The 4,865-nt window shown below is 52.4% G+C and overlaps 1 pseudogene; it reads right to left on the bottom strand.

The window, feature by feature from the left end:
- Window positions 1–572: 572 nt before the first annotated feature.
- On the bottom strand, window positions 573–3,956 carry LOC102856444 (annotated as a pseudogene).
- Window positions 3,957–4,865: the final 909 nt, after the last annotated feature.

Genomic DNA, 4,865 nt, shown 5'->3' with positions numbered 1-4,865 from the left:
GGACAGGGTGGTGGGTGAGCAGCTCTTCTCCTCTCACTCCTGAAAATTACAGCCCCACAACCGTCCCTTGGGCTTACAGGCACCCACACAGGGGTTTGTGTCACTGGAGAGGACAGCATGGTGTCCCCTGCCCAACGTTTTAGAGCAGTGTAAAGAATTCCAGTCTTTGGAAAGAATTCAGAGATTGGTCTAAGCGGGTCGCCTTTGTAGACTCATCCATCTGAAGCAATGGAGTGTTGGATCAAGGGCCTGAAAGGGAAGGGCAGGAGAGGAACCTTATTGCTCAGGTTTAAGGGATCAAAGACCATATAGGAATGCTGGGAGGTGTCAAGCGAAATTGTCCCAAGAAAGCTCTGTAATTCTTAGAGACGGGTGCTGACTACCAGTTAGTTTATATGAAATAAAAGTGAAAAAAGATCACAAGTGCCAGAGATGGCTACTGTCAGCCACACTCCCATGTAGCGGTGCCAAGCCTCAGGTCACCCCAGAGACTCGCCTTGGACCTACTAGCCTGTGCTGCAGCAGAATTCTCTCCGATGTGAGTCTAGCTGGCCCTGCAAACCGCTCTCGCCTCAGCCCCCTGAGTGCGTGAGGGAGCAGGGCTGGCGAGCGCTCCTAGGAAACCCAGCACCCTGGAGAGAGGCGGCGAGGCCGAAGGGAGGCGGCCGGCCCAGCCTGACGCAGCGGCAGCAGAGCAGCGGTGGGGAGTAGGCCACCACAGTGGCCCTAGCCTGCCTTCCTCCCCGGACACGGCTCAGAGGGCTTGGGAGCGTGTGCGCGGCGCGCCTGTCTGAGTCACCCGCTCCGCGCACCTTGGGAGCCGCCCGGCGGGAGGGGCCGCCGGAGCGCGCGGGGCGGAAGCCGGCGGGGGAGGGGAGGGAGGGCTCTCCGCGCCACGCGCGCACGTGGGGTCGCAGGCGCCCAACACCGCGTCCCAGGCCCAGCCGCACCCGGTCCTGGCCGCTGCCTGCGCGGGAGCGCGCCAGGGTGTCCGCGCGGGCGAGCGCCGGCGGCCGCAGCCTCCCGCTCGCTCTCTCGGCCGCGGTGCATGTTCGCCTCTTGTCGCTGTGTGCCGAGAGAGAGGAGGACCATGAAAATGATCCCCTTTCGGAGCTCTAGCATCAAGTCGCTCAACCAGGAGATGAAATGCACCATCCGGCTGCTGGACGACTCGGAGATCTCCTGCCACATACAGGTTCGAGGGGCTTTGGGCGATGGCAAGGGGCGCACTGGGCGAGACCGGGGTGGGGGGCTCTGCAGGTGGGCGTGTGCTAGGGGGCGGAGGCACTGGAAAGCCGACTTCTGCTTCCTTGGCCCTCCGAGGCTGGGAGCCTTGACAGGGAGGGGCTCGGCCCCGCAGGCTCCCTAGGCTCCAGGCGGTTTTCGCTCCCGGCCTCTTCCCGTGGCGTGCTGCGCTCGCTTCTCCGAGCTCCCGGGCTGGGGGCGCCGGCAGCTGACTCGGAGTGTGGTGGATCGGGTGGCAGCTCTGACTCCTCAATTCCCTGCCTTAATAAGAGATAGGGGCTCATGGAGACCGAGAGGGCACTTTCATGTCGTCCGCTGCTTGACCCTCCTTCCACGTGGAGCTGGCACAGTCTAGCGCACTAGGGCTCCAGACGTGCCCTCGACCCCGGGGAGCTGCTGCTCTCCCCCTGCCGCCCCCTCGCCGCTGACCTTTACTTCTCAGCACGGGGTAGTGGCGAAGTTTCCCTGGAGGGAGAGGCCAGGCGGTTCTGTTCCTGCGTTCGATCCCTGCGCTGTGGGGCGTGCGCTTCCCAGACTTGGAGATACCGCCACGGGAATCGCGTGGAGTGGATGTTTCTGAGAAATGAAGGGCTGGTGAGGCCCTTATCCAGGGAGTCCTAATTCGGAGGAAGAGAAAGCACCCCTTGGAGTCTGGGTGGACGAGTAGGAGGAGAGGGCGAGTTGTTTTAGCAGAAGCAGTTTGTTGAGGCAGCTCCATTCTCTTGTACTGAGTGATTTTTGGAAATGCAAGGGCGTGGTGTGTGTGTGTGTGTGTGTGTGTGTGTGTGTGTGTGTGTGGTCGCTGTGTTGTGTATATGTGTGTATGCCTGCGAGCACTTGGGTTGCAGTATACGTTAGCAGGTATGCACTCCACTCCCATGGCCCCACCGAGGCCCCACAAACTCAGCATTATTAGCTTCTGATTTTGGAACAGTGAATTATTTATCTACGGAATTTCCTTTCTACACTAAGCCAATTCTTGAGATTTCAGAAGCAAGCGGTTTTAAAATACACAGTACCCTTTGCGCCTGGGTGGGAGGCTAATGGGAGCAGCGTCTCCCAGCGGCAGCAGTCTGCCTCTGGACTGTGCTAACCATGAATGACTGAAAGGTCTTCTCGCTTTCTTGGGGTGAGGTTTGTGGCACGGGGTCATAGCTTTAATTTGTAAGTGGACCGCTGGACAGGTTTGAAGGCAAGAATGCTGCTTGGGTCCCGTGAGCCGCCAGGGAAGTAGGTACCCAATGAATTTTCTGGAGGATCTTGAATTTTATTCTGAGCTGAGCACCACTGCTAAATTTAATAATAAACGGATTAGCAGGATAGGCAGTTTTCTGGTGCCACAAGGGTTGCACAGAAACGTTTGGTATGTGCTGTCTTATAATTCAAAAGTGTTTGTGCAAGTAGCTTAGTATTAATGTGAATAAGTATTCACATTATATAGATCTGTGTGTTTTTGTATCTCTATCTTTATGAACTTGGGTGACCCAGACAGTAGAGCGTTACACTGCTAACTAAAAAAATGATACAATCTCCTTTAGTGCCTTAGAAACCCATTTGAGGGCCAGTTATGAGTAGCCTCCACCTTGTGTGCTTGTGCACATGTAGACTCACATGGTAAGCAGGTGAGAGGGGTGAGCCTTTTGAAGTTTGTTGCAGCTCTCTCCTGCCTGCCCTATCTTGGAGCTGACATGATATTTTTCACATGGTTTTTAAACATCTCCCGGGGGAATAAGTTGTCCTGAGAACATATAAGTAGTTCCCAAAGGACATGTATTTGTGGTCTGATATTCTGAGAAAGAGCTAAGTCATAGCTGGTCTAATAACAGGAAAGTTAGCATCTGTGTATGATCCACTGCTGCCAAGGGAGTTCAGATGTTAACTTTCTAGAGCATTGATTATGGCACTTGCTTAAAAATGCCAAACATTTCATTTTATGACAAACTTCTTTCTTGTCTCAAATTGTATCTTTAAAAACATGATTTATCATTTAACCAATTAAAATGAATTAGCTGATGTTAGTTTTATAAATTATTTTTTTTAGCTGTTGCAAAAAGCTTTATTGTTTCATTTGGCTTAGGCGAAGGGCTTCTGGGTGGATAAGATTCTACATCAGGGTGGGATAGAGAAGCTTGCTGCTGATGGCAGGGGGACACAGAGGTCCCCCCTGCAAGTCCCCGCAGACCCGTAGTGGTGCTTGAGGGTGAGACTCTCAAAGAGATACTCACCCAGCCCAGCCTGGGGGCCTCTCCGTCTTCTAATGTTGGTCAGATGGTCACCCATCTTCTTCAGCAGTTTCACTTCCTCGTCCAGGAGTGGTTCCCCAGAAAGTCACAGAGATGGGGATCAGTGTGGGTGGAACCCACGGCGTGCAGATCCAGAAGGGCCTGGTTTAGGTTCTTCTCCAAGGCCAGTGCTGCTTGCATGGCGTCCAGGGTTTTACCCCACTCATCCTGGGGTGGCTTCTTGATATCTTGGAAGAGGACTCTCCCACCGCGCTGGTTTTGCAGATTCAAGAGCCGCTTGGCACCCTTGTGCTTTTCATTTGCCAACTCATGGAAGAAGTGTCCCACGCCTTCCAAGGCCACATCATCGCCATAAAAATAAAAATCCAGAGAGAGGTAGGTCTAAGAGGCCCGCAGGTGCAGATTGACTAGACGGTTGACGCCAGCTTCTGCTTCGGCGGAATAATTTTGACGGATCTGAGAGCTCATAGTTGGTCGAGGTTTTGAGGCTAACAAAAAAAAGGTGTTAGCTGGTCCCCAAAATAGGAGATGGTTGAGATGGTTACGCCTGGAGGTGAAGTTGGAGGGTAGACGCGTCTGGAAGGGGGGAAGTCGCCCGGTCTGTTCTGTCCAAACACTGTTGAAGAGACAGATCCATGGGAGCGCTGGGGAACTCAGTTTTATAAATTTTACCCCTCATAACATTCCAGATAGCTCTGGTGGCTTTGTGCTAAGGTGCTTTGCTTCTAATCCAAAGACATGGAGTTTAAATTCACCAGTTGCTCCACTGAAGAAAGTTGAGCGGTCTCCGCCTATGAGATTCAAACCTGTTCTAGGGTCAGCTAGAAATAGGTTCTGGCTCAATAGCACACAACAACAGCAACAACAACAATGACAACTTGCTTTTCTAGAGTAGACCAGACCCAGAAATTGAAATTACATTTCAGAATACACACCCACCCACCCCCACACTCACACACTTTTGTTTAGAGTAAATCAGAAAGTCTGAAACAGATGAAAACCAAACTCTAATGCACTGAGTTACCAGTACATGCCATGGCAGAATCTGTCTCTCTTGCTTTGTTATTTTTTCCTTTGAGAGGGAGGAGTGCCATGCTTGGAAAGGTCAGTGAAAGAGAGGAAGTCCGTCTATGAGATTATTAACACAGTGACTGTGGCTCAAGCGTGTTTACAATGATGAGGATGGCACAGGATAGGACAGGGCCAGGCTGGGTTTAGAAGGGGTCATGGTACTAGGGATATTGTAGCTGGTGTTAGATGGATCTTAGCTGAAAGTAGGGAAAACCAAAAGAATGTCTATCTGTGTTTCATTGACTATGCAAAGGCATTTGACTGTGTGGATCATAACAAACTGTGGCTGACTCTGAGAAGAATGGG

The sequence above is a fragment of the Elephantulus edwardii genome, unplaced genomic scaffold, assembly GCF_000299155.1.
Source record: "Elephantulus edwardii isolate Elephantulus edwardi_28Jun2011 unplaced genomic scaffold, EleEdw1.0 scaffold00353, whole genome shotgun sequence".
NCBI classification, from domain to species: Eukaryota; Metazoa; Chordata; class Mammalia; order Macroscelidea; family Macroscelididae; genus Elephantulus; species Elephantulus edwardii.
The sequence above is the reverse complement of the archived record's forward strand: the minus strand, read 5'-3'. Positions and strand labels throughout refer to the sequence as shown.